This window comes from Cebus imitator, unplaced genomic scaffold (genome assembly GCF_001604975.1).
Source record: "Cebus imitator isolate Cc_AM_T3 unplaced genomic scaffold, Cebus_imitator-1.0 Scaffold144, whole genome shotgun sequence".
NCBI lineage: Eukaryota > Metazoa > Chordata > Mammalia > Primates > Cebidae > Cebus > Cebus imitator.
In genome coordinates, this window is record NW_016107459.1 from 3,649,395 (window position 1) to 3,665,780 (window position 16,386).

The window sequence follows — 16,386 nt, forward strand, 5'->3', positions numbered from 1 at the left end:
AAGAAAGAAGACATTCCTCAAAATGAGAGATGCCTCAGAAGAGTTCAATGCTATGGTATTATACAGTTGAACTCAATGTGTTCAGGAAGTTTTAGAGCCAGTATTATTATCTTCAGGATCATTGTCACATACATGAGTAGTCACATTTGAGAAGCAGGAGTGTAGTGGACGACATCAACTTTGGTGCTTGATCATTTGGGTCCAAATCCACTCTTCTACTTCTTAGTTGGTTAGCGTAGCAGAGATTCATATTGGGCTATTTTTCAGTCCCTCTGGCTATCTAATTTATCTTTGCTTTACCTTCAATGTGTAAAGTGGGACTAGTGGGACTATTGACTATTTTTGTGAGAATTAAATAATCAATAGTATAAACTCTTATAGCAGTGTCTGATTCACAGTAAATGATCAATAAGTTGTAGTTATCATAACATTAACCCAAAATCAAATATCTCGTAGAGTCTTGCATGGATAATCAAGCAGCTTTGAGGAAATTGTAGAATCTAATATAACTGGATGACATCTCCCAGAGGTAATTGTTGCTAGCTGTATGTGTTTGTTACAGTTCCAGTGATTAAGATATATCAAAATCACTATCTGGAGGAGAATAAGAAGCTGTTCGCCTGTCTGTCAGCTCTCTCCCTTCAGCCTCTTTGTAGTCGCAATTTCTCAAAGATAGAGAAGCCAACTAGAAAAAGTGTGTGTCTGTGTCTGTGTGTGTGTGTGTGTGTGTGTGTGTGTGTGTGTGTGTGGTGTTGCGCTCATTGCACCGGATGATCTAGTTCTATATGCTGGTTAGAACTAAATCCCATTTGTTCAGGTATGGGAACTAAGAAGTGTCAACAACTCATGGTAGTTTTGGAGTGCCCTGAAACTTAAAATTACTCTCTAGGCCCTTGGAGAAACTTGAAACTCTTAAGTACCACAGTTTCCTGGTGAGGCACTTAAATCTATCTGTCCTAATTTTCTGTCCTAATGATTTCTCAGGGACAGTTCATTTTAGATGAGCCTGCTCTTTGAGAAAGCAATCAAAATGATCTATTTTAGTCTGGACCAAGTATGGAGCACTATAAATCAGCTGAGTCCTAAAGGTACCACAGCTTGCTTCTCACTCATAACTGAATTTTGATAAAAGGAAATTAACGAATGGTTGACAATTGTGGGTATGGGAGAATCTTTTTTATTTTTTTAAACAAGGTCTAAAACACATCCTCTCTTCATTGTGTGTTTGGAGCAAATACAAATTTCAATTGCTTAAAGTAATGCAATCTTCAAGATTGTATTTAATTTCTAGTGTTATCTAAAATGCGAATATTGTTTTACCGTCATTTTTTTTTATCATACTGACATTTTAGTGTGCTGTTGCCTTCTTTCAGCTAGCCTTCACTTTTTTTAGCTAGGACTTATGGATGAGTGTGTATGGAATATAGTTGCAGAAGAATAATGCATTATCCCCATTTTTGAACTCATATAAAACAGACGCTATTTTAAATCTGACTAAACTGTACATTTTGTTGTGGCTCACATTCAGTATTGGCCTTTCTCTTTGATGTATGTTATAAAAATTGCTCATTAATAATTTATAACCATTAACATAAAAATATCATTTTACATACTAAAGTGAAATATTTACAGGTTTAGGTACAAACCTCTAGTGGATTTACGAACTCCACTGATGAGTTAAAAGTAAGTATGTTGATTTGGGCAAATAAGTACATCATTTAGACAACTTTTATACATTGGAGTAAATTCAGAAAAACTCTAAAATGCTGAATTTGGGGGACATAATATCTTTTACATTTCCTTTAATTTAAACAAGAGGAAACTAACTAGATCAAAATTTTATGCTGATTCTAATATTAATATTGGTAAGTTAAAAATTATTTTCTCATTTTAGCAAATAAAAATCTCACAAGATACTTTTCTATCCATTTCATGAATGCATATGATTGGAAACTTGCAGACTACAGAGGTCTCATTTTTATTTGGAAGTTTGAAGCTGGGCTGTTTATAGTGAAGTAAAGAAAAGTGCTTCTTAAATTCATGTCCAAAGAAGGGGAATGAGAACAATTTGATCACTCAACTTGCAAATGACTTTTATTTTACATACTCACACAAAACAATGTATTGTGTAAGCCAGGTGATTTTCTCCTCTTAAAGTGTGAAATATTTTACAAAATGCCTAGAATTTTTCTGAGGAATTAGGGAATCTCTGTGATGATAGACAGCTAGATATGATTTGCAATCAAATTGTCAATCCACACAAACACAGAAATAAAAAGAATGCCTGTTTTATAACCAAAAAAATATTTGTTGACTGAAGAAGAGTCAGTAAATTTGTTTAGAAGGATGGAGAATGTCATGTTTCTGGATGTTAGAGAGCACATAATGTTTTTTTTTTCTCAGGGTTGTCATTTTCTTCACCCCAATCCAATTTGTAGCTTACCCTGCATGACTTTATGGTTTGAATGGTAAGTACAAACGTCAATCTCATCTCACTCTAAGCTATCACCTTGTGTTCTATTACTACTTATACAAATGTATTATTCCCACCATTTTGACATAGTTTGAGGAATGCTTCAGTGGGATAGCTTTTTTCTTCAATTTGAGATATTGCTTTTGTTGAAAGTTAATTTACAAAAAAACACTATACATGGAACAAGCCTATGTTTCTGTTCATTATTTATTTCAAAGACATTATTCAGCATCTATTTTATAGAAGATGATCACTTATGCACATTGGAAAATGGAAAACTCTATATAACCTTTTCCTTTTGTTAAATAAATTGTATCAAGATTATAAGAATATGGTTGTTACTGACTCGCTATCCCTCTGTGTTTATCCAACATTATTTTAGCAAGCTGCTAAAATTACACCAGAAGAACATTTCATCTCTCCATCATTGTAACATTTGATTTCTGTTAGTCTGAGCTACAGACATGCCTGTTTAATTACTTTTGAAACAAATACATACAAACAAGCACATGCACGTATGTATACTTTATTCCTATGGATATAAGGCACTGCCAATGAGACATTCATAGTATTATTTCAATCCATGTTGGAAAAGGGAATATTCCCTTGACTCATTTACATTCAGAAAGCCACATTATTGATCAGAATAAAGTTTATTTCCTTTTCTACTTCCCTGTGTGGATATACTAAACTAAATATTAGGCTTTGTTATCTTTTAATCAGGATTCTTGATTTTTCAATGAGTGTTTTTGAAATATTCATTTTAGTTGACTCATTTTTGCAAATACATTTTTCTCTTGAGTCTCTTTATTATACAGTATGCCAATGAGCACATTGTGTAAAAAATCTTTTCCCACCCCAAATGAGACCATGCAGGGAATAGAGCTGCCATATGATTCACTGCCTACACTAGCTTCTGAATTGCAAATGGCTAACTGAAATATTAAGAAAAAATCTTATAAGAGACAACTGACTTAGAAGCCGGACCTGGGCCAAAATATGCAGAGCATCATAGGTTTACTCCCTTCCCTGGACTTGGACCTGGGAATGGAGGGCATCATAGATCATCCTCCTAAAGCCCCAGCACTTAGCTTAATCCCAAATGTCTCAAATTTGAGGAAATGACTGCTGAAAGAATAGAGTAAGATTTGCATTTCTCTACATATGGTAGCGATTATTACAAAAGCATTAATAAGCATTTTGGACTTGAGAAAAGAAAGACTGTGCCTTGTCAAAGCAGTGGAGAATTGAATGTGTGCTCATGTGGAAACCTTTTGATGAAGGGCTCTATTTCCTTAGATTCTCTTTTTACAGACTCTCAGGAAAGTGCACTTCAGGGAACAGCATGCTGGTTGTACGATGAGCAGTGGCTCATGGCAAAAGTAGACAGAGTAGAGAAAGAGCTTATTGTGCTGAGAACATTTCAAAGTCCACAAATCCAAGGTCTTAAGACTACACCGTCTCTGCTTATCCTAAATAGCAAAAGGAGCTAATGTTGAAGGGTCAACGAAAAAAATTAGAGATAAGATACATTATTCAGTTAGCTAATCATTCTAGCATAACATGGCTCTGAATAATCTTTAACCATAATATATCTCTGCCATTTACCCAGAAGATGGCCAAATGAAGATGCCCAAATCTTACCATCTCACATAACTGACTGTAACTTGAGGAGACTAATTCCTCTACCTCACGTCTTCTAGAGTATGTTTGGCACCTGAATTCAGGAATTTGGCTACATGCTGATGCTGTGACAGAGAGAAATACATAAAACACTAAATGTATGACTCAATGTGAGTGTAAAAGTTAAGATATATGACACATATTTGCAAATAATCCTTTGTGATCAACAGTTATCTTCACATATTATACATTTATTTTTCAGCAAGTGACTTAGGGAAAGGTTGGAATTATATTTATTCAGATAATATCGTTTTATGCATAATCTATATTTGCTGTAGTAGAAGTTGAAGTGGCTGGTGCACATTCATAATTAGATTACCTTGCTGTCGTATTACTGGACAGAGTTGATCAGTTGCAAAACTTGCCTCCGGCTTTGTCTTCCATGAGGCAATGCATAATATTATCATTAGATAAATAATTTTGATTTATCATTAACATTTTTGTGTATCTTTTGAGAGCACATTTCATATAAAATATAAGGGGAATGATAACTAGTAAATTGTGCACCAGGACAGGAGTGCAAATCACTGAATTGGTCAAAAGTGACAAGGATTTTGCAATGTAAATCACTTGCCTGATTGTATTATAATAAAGGAGATTTTTTTGGCTAAATGATCTATAACCAAACATCTGCAAGTTATTTGAAACTGCTAGTTGAGTGAAAGGTATTAAATATACACATATATGTAGTCAATTGCAAATGAAAGAAATTACAATAGTTTTTTTTGGCCAACAGTCATTGATTTCTTTGAGATAAAACAGAGAATTTTCCTTTTTTTTTTTTTTTTTTTTTTTTAATAACGTTTTTTTTTTTTTCTCACAAATGTAAAAATGAGTCAGAATTGTCCGTTGGACGTTCATTTTTTATATGTCCATTAGATTTTATAATCTTTTCCCAAACAATATATTAGTTTTTATTAATTTTTATTCAAGGATAATTTACCTTAAAATTGTCAACTAATTATGTTTACATGTTTAATAATTCTTAAGAAGTTAACACACCCATGAACAAATCGAGAACAAGAAATAGGACAATACCTGGACTTGGGACCTGGGAATGGAGGATATCATTGATCATTCTCCTAAAGCCCCAGGACTTAGCTTAACCCCAAATGTCTTAAATTTGAGAAAATGTACTGCTGAAGGAAAATGTACAGCTTAGAAGCTTTCCTCAAGCTCTCTCTTGGGAACAACAATAATTCTCTCTAGAAGTATCCACTCTCTCCAATATTAGATTGTTTCTGAACATTATTTAAATGCACTTTTTTAGATTACATGACCTCTTACGTCTGACTTCAAAACTATGAACGTGATATTAAACCACGTTTTTGTAGGTAGTTGTAATGTGTTCCTTTTTGTTTTTATGTAATATTCCACTATATGAATAGCAAACACTTTATTTACACATTACATGCTTGTGAACAATTTTGTTGTTTTCAGTTTATGACCATTTCAAATAATACTGCAATGAACAGTTTCGAACATGTCCTCTGCTGCACAAATATAAACATTTCTCTTTTCTTTGTAACTAGGATAGAAATTTCCTATTTATGGGGCACTTGTATGTTCATATTTAGTAGATACTGCCAAAAAGTTCAGCAAAGTGTTTGTAACACCAGCTTGGAGTGTGTAGTGTTATGTTAAATCTGTTGTTTAATGTCTTGTGTCATTTTTTTGAAATCTCTGTACTATTATACTTCAAATATTGCTTCTGCCCAACTACCTTTGTTTTTCTTCCTTCCTAACATGAATGGCAAACATTTTAGACTCTTTTTCCATATCTTATATATGATGTTAAAAGAAAAAAAAAAAAACAACTGTGGATCTGATCAATTGGCAGCCTGTGGCTGAAGCCTGGATCCTGCAATTGGGTGAAGCTATTTGTTACAAGAATATACTCTTAAATTAATTGGAAGTTTACTTACATACAAAGTTAGGTTACAGTTTACTACATATGGAGGAACCTTTAGACTAAATTTAATTTACTTTGACAGTGTCTTATCCTTTTTTTTTTTTTTTTTTTTTTTTTCTTTTTTTTTTTTTTGTTGCCCAGGCTTTTTTTTTTTTTTTTGTATTTTCCAATTTTTTAATCTCTCTGTGCTTCAGTTCAGTAATTTACATTGATTTATCTTTTCAAATGATATTTGAGCTGTGTCTAAAGTATTATCAAAGAAATATTTAATTCTTAATTCTAGATATTGTTTTTCTATTGCTAGATTTGTATTTGAATATTTTTCTATAAATTCAAATTTCCTACTAAAATTCTAAATTTTTAAATATATATTTTCTTAAGCATATTGATCACAGTTATTTTAAAATTCATTGATTGATAGCTCTATTACTTGTTTTTATCTCTCCCTGTAGGTTTTTTGTTTGTTTGTTTGTTTATAAGAGGAGTGGGTCTAGGTTTTTAATTGGTTTCTATCAGTTTTTCTTATATCCTGGTATATGTGGTATTTTAAAAAATATATTAGACTTTGTTTGTGAACATTTGTATAGGTTATTTGCAGATCCAGAAATGCCATTTTTAATTTCTTTTCTCCTAACCAGTAATGAGGAGCAGATTGCTTTAATCCTATCAGAAATTAAACTGTTTCAGGGTGGATTTCAGTCTTCATAAGTGCAGTTCTATATTCTCTTTGGCCATTGTCTTGGACACATCTCTTCAGGGATGTCAACTGAAATCCCAGGCTATATTGCAAGGCTTGCCACCCTCCCATCCCGATGTTTTTTATCAGCTTCTCAGCCTTTCTTCTACTGGCCATGCTAAGCACAGGTCATCATGATAGGCAAATAACTCCAAGTTCAGTGCAACTTCCAATCTCATGTTATCATCTTTTTGTCTCTTACTTCTCTTAGATATTGACCTCTAAAATTTTGGCTGACTGGAGGGTTTTCTGATGTTTCAAAATTTATTTTTAAAGTTATTTTATTCATTTTTTTAGCTTTTCTCAGCAGAAGTGTTGGTCTGATACAATCTGATATACCCTAGCTCAGCAGCAGAAATCATGTATACTTATTCTTCACACAAATCATACTACATCCTAACATTTATTATTGAACAAGTACAGTAATATTATGTGTCATATAAGTTATACTTTGGGGTTAATTTATCAATAGGTCCTTTATCAGTTCAATATATTTTAAATGTAAGTCCTGACATTAATACACAAATTTATTATTCACATATATAAACTTTTTACTTTTCTAATACCTTGTTTTGATTTTGTTACTTAAGTCTTATTTAGGTAAATTGTTATGAAATTTTTGAAACTACAGCCTGAACATAAGTGGAAACTTAAAAAATATTTTTATAAAATAGTTTCTATTGGGTATATAATTATAGCTATATGAAGCTGTTAAGTTTTAAGTGGAAATGTGTAAACATTCTATATAATTTGAAGTCATTTTTGCATGTCTACTTTTCTTATTTACTTAAATATAAATATATTGAATATATTGAAAATAATGTATTTTTCCTTTGATTTTAGAAATAATAATTTCATAAAACTAAAAATAATAAAATAGTATACAAGAATTTTTGGTGATTATATTTAACCAATAACATGAAAAATTATATATATATATATATATTTAAAATGTTACCCAAAATGTTTTAACTGTCTTATCCTTTTTAAATTTTAGGTTATGTTAAAATTTTTTATTAATTTTACTACTCATTTAAAAACCTGAGAACAACTTTTTATTTTCACAACGAGAGAGAAAATGAATATATTTGGTGAACACACAGTTTGCCAGAACATCCTTCCAAATAATCATGAAATAAAATAAGATCATCAAAAACAATTTAATTACTTATACATTTGCACACATATTGATGTCTACTTAAGTAAACATCTTCCCACTCATTTCTACTTGCATTGGTGAAAATGGAATAATTTATAATACTTGCACTAATTCAATATTGAATAAAATAAAATGAAGTCTCCTATATTGATTAAACACTTCAGGCAGTTATGCCTTGTATATACTTCTGGTCTGTCATCCAACTCTAGGAATCCTGATGCTGCTGGAGACTCCCAACTCATGGTCTTTTAATAGCTCAATGATTTTTATTCAAGTGTAATTACTGAGCAGTTACAATCTGCGTCTCCTTCTTAGGCTGATTGTGGAAGTGTACCCAGGGCTGAACAGAAAACCTCGGAACTGCATACTGACACGGAGGGCACAACCTCTATCTTCCCTTCTACTGCGGTTCTCTCATTTACATCTCAACAGTGTTGCTCAAGTGACTGTGCCAGCAGGCTGGCTAATTTCTTAAACTCTGAGTAATTAAAACGTCTTGACTTTGATCTGGATTTGTCCTTAGAATCTAGATCCCATCCCCCACCTGGAACCAAAGTCGGATTATCCTTGCTTTGCTCTGACTCCTGAGGACATTCACACACTTATGGACAGGTCTCTGAGTATCAGCCTTCTGTTAATCTATGGTAGTTCTCTGCCTGTATTTTGGGACAAATCACTATTTCTCTTCTTTGTGGCATATTTTGTCATTTGCTTTTATGATGACCAAATATTTCCCCACTTATTTGAGAATGGCTTTCGGAATGACCTCAGTCACCAGGACGTGGGCACTAGGGCTTGTTTCATGGTTGTGTCAGACTCCAGCCTCTCTCTGGCCGCCACAGCAATTTACTATAAAATAAAATAACTGTCATGCTCTCTTAGGAATTCAGAGACACAATATGTCTCATATAAGCAATCTTTGCTGTGTCATGGAATTGAAATTTCTTTTGTCTCCTCTGTTAAGCTTACAATTATCTAATTATAGGAACAAGGTCCCTAACATGTCTCTAAAATGGCAATCAAATGTTACTTTTTCAATCTTAAAATAACCCCACATGATATATTTTATCTAATATACAGGAAAATAGAAACCTTGATAGAATGAACTCTTACTTATTCATTCCAGCAAGACCATGGCATATTCCCAAATATGGTCATTATTAGTAATCACCAAAATTAAGTCCTGCAGTTCCAACTTCATATTAAAAATATATAAATTTAGAGAAAGTCATTTCATCTGACTCAAATCACTGTTTCAGGTGGGACATGAATGGAAGAATAAAGAAAGAATATCCTTGGTAAGCAGGGAGTGAGAGTAATTTTTCAGTCAGATTACTTATACCTACAAAACATGAAACTTAATTATTTTAATCAGTTAATTCATCAATGCACCCTCTCTTCATAATGCAGTCAATGATACATGGGTATATAACATTTAGAGAAAAACTTTTATTTTTAGCAGCTATTTTGATACCAGAATTCATTTTTCTTAACAGTTTTATGTGGTCATTCTGACTAGAGATAATTTAGATGAGGTACATTAAGAAAACTAAACATTTAGCCATTTTATTGCCAAGTAATATGAAAGGCATATATTTTCACACTGTGGCTGAATATTACCCTGTCACTATATCCAGATATGTTTGGGATGAGCTAAGACTTGGGAATTAGCCAAATAAAATATGAGAGTTTAGAGCTATAGATGGAGTTCAAATGGAGAGAAGTTTATGAGTCAAGGATAGAAAGAGGATCAATAAAGGATGAAGGATGGAGTTCAGACATAAGGCTAAGAACTGTTTTTGGTAATAAAATATAGCATTTAAATAAATTGATGTGACACAAACCATTGCATTCAAATTTTAATGTAGGATCAACCATATCAAACATGTCCAGTTTCATCACAAATACCAAAGATTTTATAATGAAGGACCCCTGAGAACTTGTGCAGTAACAGCTAAAATATTAAAATATATACATAGAGGATGAAGTCAGATTTCTGCATCAATAGCTCTTCATAGATAAGAAACATAGAAACATGAACATCTAAGCAAAATGACCCAGTAGAAATCTCAGTAGAGCAAGATTAGAAGGTGATTTTGAATAGGAAGCTTAATTGTCATTGATTGCACTATTCTTTAGAGAAAGGCAATGTTAACAGAAAGACAATATTTCAGATGAGCCCAGAAAAAGTGCATTCAAAGGCTAAAGCCTGGCCTTGTGATTTTGTGTCTGTCTAGGGTGGGAGGAGGTCCACTTGGCTAGAAAGAGAGATGACTGCCTTAGTTTATCTCAGCATAATGACACTGGCCATTGAAATTTATAAAACTAATTGTGGTTGAATTGATTCTTGTATTCACCGAACTAAGTTCTGGTTGGAATTTGGCTTCACCAGAAAGACTTGCAGAGAGTAGATGTCCTTGCTACTACTGTGAACATAACAGCAATATCACTAATTATAAATCAATATTTTGTTATTCTGGTTTATAGCTACATTTTTAAAAATATAATTATTGACTGGGCACGGTGGCTCACACCTGTAATCCCAGAACTTTGGGAGGGTGGGGAGGGTGGATCACCTGAGTTCAGGAGCTCAAGACCAGCCTGGCCAATCTGAAGAAATCCTGTCTCTACCAAAAATACAAAAAATAAAAATAAAAATATTAGCTGGGCATCGTGGCAGGTACCTGTAATCTCAGCTACTTGGGAGGTTGAGACAGGAGAATCACTTGAACCTGGGAGGTGGAGGTTGCAGTGAGCTGAGGACGCACCATTGCACTGTAGCCGGGCAATAAGAGCCAAACTCCACCTCAAAAAAATTATTGTGGATTAATTTTCAAGGGACTAAGCTACTTGAGCTACACTGAGAAGATTGAGGAAATCATGATTTCGTTCCAGAAACATTGAAAAGAAAAGCACATCCAATGCATCAAGTTAGAATTGCTAAATATTTTAAATTCCGATTTAATATACATTCAGAAAAATGCAGAGATCTGAAGTGTTCACTTGATGAGTTTTGACAGATCTAATACCCATGTATATAGCAACCAAATCAAAACATACAATGTTTCTGTAACCCCATAAATCGTTTTCCTTGTCCTTTTCAGCCAATGTCTTCCTACAGAGTCAGCCAATGTTTTGATCTCTATCACCATAGATTATTTTTTCCTCTTTTAGAACTTTATACAAATAGAATCATAGAGCATATATTACTTTTTACTTGGCACCTTCATACAATATGATAGCTGTAAAATTAATCCATGCTGTTGCATGTATCAGTAATAACATTTTCTTGCTTCATTTATCCTGCTGTATAGATATACAACAATTCTGTAGATAGATATTTTATTTTTATCCCCCTCTTCTGAGTTTTGAGCTGTTATAAATTAAGATGCTAAAAAGTTCTTCAAATATTGGTGATGAGGGGATGCATGCATTCATTTATTTTGATTATGTGCCAGGAAGCAGAATTGATAGATTAGGCAGGTACATGTTTAATTTATAAAACAATTTAACAGTGTTTTATTTTGTACAATTCATAGCATGAGTTTTCAGTTGCTCCACCTTCCTCAAAAATTATTTTTAATCATTTTTTAAAATTTAGCCTTTCTAGAATAGTGATATCTGTTTTAATCTGCATTTATTTGATGAAATATTTTCTTTAGCAAGGTGTTTGTTCTAGTTTTTTAATTGAGTAGTTGGTATGTACAATTATAAGTTGGAGTTCTTTGTGTAATCTGGATAGAAGTCTTTTGCAGGTAAGTTTTATAAATATTTTCTCACAGTGTGCATCTTGCTTTTTCATTTACTTAATATAGTGTTTTTTAATAACAGAAGTTTTCAATTTTTATGAAGCCCAATTTATTAGTTTTTCTTACATTTTTAATGCTTTTGGATCCTAAAAAAGTTTTACCTATACCAGGGTTATAATTATATGTTTCTATATTTTCAAAGCTAAACAGTTTTAGCTTTTATACTTATATGGATGATACATCTACAATTAATTTTTTGTATATATGTCATGATATAATTAGAAATCATATTTTCTCCATTTGAATATTCAGTTTTTCTGCACCATTAGTTGAAGACTTTGCTTTTTTTATTAACCATTTTGCCACATTTGTTAAAAAATCAAATTTTCACCATTATGTGACGTTATGTCTGCAGTTTGTCTTTAGCTTCATTTAACCTATTTGTCTATCCTTATTAATGCTTGTGCCTTTAAAGTAAACTTAAAGTTAAGTGGTATAAATCAATTTGTTTTCTTTTTCAGATTGTTTTGACTATTTTAGACCATTTACATTTTTATATAAATTTTTGAAGTTTATTTTTCATTACCCTCAAAAATCACTCTTGGAATAATAACTTGTGATTATATGAAACCTATAGGTAAATATAGAGAAATTTCACATTTTAACAATTTTGTGCCTTCCAATCCAAGAATATAGAATGTCTCCATTTATGTATTAATTCATCTCAGTGATGTCTAGTTTCCAATCTAGAGTTACTACATACTTTTTACTATGTTAGTGTTATTTTATGTTTTTGAAGCAATTTAATAATTTTTTAATTATCTTCAAATGTTTTGTTGATATTATATATAAATGCAAATAATTTTTGTAGTGACCTTGCATCCTATAAACTTTTAAAATTCACTAATAAGTTCTAGCAGGTTATGAGTATGTGAGTGTATAAATTCTTTAAAAATTTTTAGTGATACAATTTTGTCTGGAAATAATTACAGTTGAATGTTTGCTGTTTAATTGTTATGAAATTTGGTCTCCTTTGCTTGTCTTATTGTATTGCTTAGGGTATGAAGCAAAATGTTGCAGAGCAGTGATGAGATGGACATTCTTGCTTTTATTCAATTTTAAGTAGAAAGAAATTAATATTGTGTTAATAGATGTTGTATTAATTGTATGATTTTTGTAGATTATCATATTTTGAAGTTTTTTTTTTATTTCTAGCCTGTAGAACATTTGTATCTGAATGCCTATTGAATCTTGTCATATGATTTCTTTTATTGTTATCCTTTAAGTTCCTGGGTACATGTGCAGAATGTGCAGGTTGGTTACATCGGTATACATGTGCCATGTTGATATGCTGCACCCATCAATCCCTCATCTACATTAGGTATTTCTTCTAATGTTATCCCTCCCCCAGCCCCCCACACCCCCAACAGGCCCTGGTGTGTGATGTTCTCCTCCCGGTGTCCATGAGTTCTCATTGTTCAACTCCCACTTATGAGTGAGAACATGCAGTGTTTGGTTTTCTGTTCTTGTGTTAGTTTGCTGAGAATGATGGTTTCCAGCTTCATCCATGTCCCTGCAAAGGCAATGAACTCAAGTTAAGGTGATGTTATCTTCTTGTGGTTTTAAATTTCATTTTCTTCATAATTAAGATGTAAAATATTTTTTATTTTTTTCATAGTTTCCATTTCTCTGCAGAAAAATCCCTAGATGTTCATTTATGCTGAAATTATATCTTTCTGAGTTAGAGTTTCTCGACAAAGGTAGTATTGCCACTTTGAGCTGGGTAAGTTTTTGTCAGATGAGGTTGTCAAAATCATCCTACCTGCATGGTAGGATGATTTTTAGCACCCTTGACTGAAATGGCTACTCAGGCAAGAGAATCGTTTAAGGCCAGGAGTTCCAGTGACACTCATGATTTGGTAATAAATATTGGCTCATTCAGTATAGCAATAGATGTCTGCTACATTATAATGTAGCATAAAATCTAGTCTCATTGGATGTCGGGAGCACCCCAGTCAGTTGCAACAAGAAAAAAATACTGCCATACATTAGCAATGTCCACTTTGTGGATTGATAATTATCCTCAGTTGAGAACCAAGCTTTAATTCTTAATTTTTTTTTTTTTTGCTTTTGATTTTGTTTAGAGAGATAGGCTCTTGCTCTGTTACCCAGGTTGGAGTGCAGTGGCACAATCACAGCTCACTGAAATTTTGAAATCCTGGACTCAAGCAATCCTCCTTCCTCAGGCTCCCAAGTAGCTGGAACTACAGGCTAATGCCACCAAACCAAGCTAATTTTAATTAATTAATTAATTAATTAATTAATTAATTTTTTTGTAGAGGTAGAGTCTTGCTATGTTGCTGAGCCTTATCTCAAACTCCTGGACTCAAGTAATCCTCCTGCCTTGGCCTGGCAAAGTGATGGGATTATAGGCATAGGCCACCATGCCTGGTCTCTACTTCTTTATAGTAGCTTTAAACTACAGTTCTGCTAATTCCAGCATTATGGGGTAGATTTTTCTATTTCTTCATGTGTAGAATGATATAATGTCAATATGTATAATAAGACATTGTAGAGACTCTGGATTCTGTTATCTTCCTGTGTGGAGTGTTAATTTTTCTTTAGCCCTCAATTAAATAATTGTCATATTACCTTGTACAATTAGGAACTTGGTTTTATGCTCTATCAGGGTGGGCCTGTTTTACATTTTCCTTATTCCAAGAGTAAATACCCTAGTTCAGAGACATACTCATTATTCCTAATGCATTACTCCTTTGAGCTTTCAGTGGAAAGCACAAGGTATTTATAAACAACTCCACCTTGGCAGGAATTAACATTATGTCTCCTGTGAAATGGGTAGCAGCTGAAATTTCTGCTTACGTTTTTCAGCATTTCATCTTTCCTTTCTATGTTTTTGACTGTCCTCAACATATGCATAGTTCTGTGCCCAGCCAAAGTTTTGAAGGGGTCTTTCTAAATATTTTTGACCTTTCCATTTATCCTGATATATTTTCCATCTGCTCTGCTAGTCCTAAACTATATCCTCTGACCCCTCAAGCTGATAAAGTTAATAGCGTTCTGTTTGAGTTTGAGCCATCATTTGCAAAATGTTTCCAACAAGACAGTCTTGATGTTTTTGCTTTGTTTTGTGTCAGATTATCAACTGATTCTTCCTGCTTTCAGTCATTCTCCAGTGCTTTGAAATAGTGTGTGTGTGTGTGTCTGTGTGTGTGTGTGTGTGTGTGTGTCTGTGTGTGTGCATGTGCATATCTGTGTGTTTATTTCCTAGAATTGATAATCACTATTTGTGGATATGTAAGTTTGATCCTGTGTTCTCTGATGTCCCCTGAACTAGTGCTCTCTATGGTAATCTTTTAATGCCAACTTTACAGGCAATTGTGGACTGAACAAAGATAAATAACTTGGTCATAGTCTTAAATGAAGTAAAGATGATAACATCATGCTCTTTCCATGACACTATTATGGAATAATATTCTGCTATTATTTTCTAACTTTGTTATTTCTGGCATTATTTCCTATATAGGGTTTTCTATCAACCATCTAGAGACAAAAAACCACATGATTTGTAGCCAGCTGTATTGAAATGTTACAGGTTATAAATAACATTCAAACACGATATTTATTGTCAGAGCAGCAATAATGTGTGTTTGGTTAAAATAAAACAATTTAAGAAAGCTAATCTTCCATTTCTTTTTATGAGTTAAGTGGGCTGTATCTTAATTCTAAAGTCATCCCAGAATGTTAATTCCAAAAATCTTTTCAGCTTTATCAAAATCAATTGTCCAAATGCATGCGAATCTACTTCTGGATTGTCTATTTTGTTCCATTTATTATTTGTCTATTTTTGGGTCAATGTTGAACTGATTTGGTTATTACTGCTTTATACATCTAGAAATAATATAGCGTCATCTACTATGTGATGTGAAAGCTTTACCATGGCATAGCCTAACAGAAATAACACCAGTTAAGGAAATTCTCATGCAAGTTAGTTCTTAGATTTTGTGGTTTCTAACACTCAAAAAATTATCATATTTCTCTATTACTCATCATCGGAAAATTAATTAAAACTAAACAATAAATAAAAAATCAAAGTAATATTGTTGAAATTCCTATTCTTAAGTGTATTTAAGTCTCAGTTTTACAACCAACTCATTCCAAATGCAGAATCTGAACATCAAGAGCTTAACTTGCATACAGATAATAAGTGGCAGAACTGGAAATCAAATCTTGCAGTTCAATCCAGATCTAAGTTTTTACTTTACTTAAATTGGTAATAAAACATATGAAAACTCTAAAAAAAATACAAAGAAAATAATTTTCACCCAGCACAGTGGCTCACTCCTGTAATCCCAGCACTTCGAGAGGCTGAGGCAGGAGAATCACTTAAGGCCAGGAGTTCCAGTGACACTCCTGATTTAGTAATAAATATTGGCTTATTCAGTATAGCCATAGATGTCTGCTACATTATAATGTAATGTCATTATAAAATAATGTCTAATTACATTATATCATGGGTTAACTTAGGACTTTATGAAGAAAACAAAAGAATTTTTTAAAATAACACAATCCACATTCAATAATGAGAACCATAGTTATTGGTGTTTATATTTATGTGCAATGAACAATAAAGGATATAAAATGTATCCTCTATTA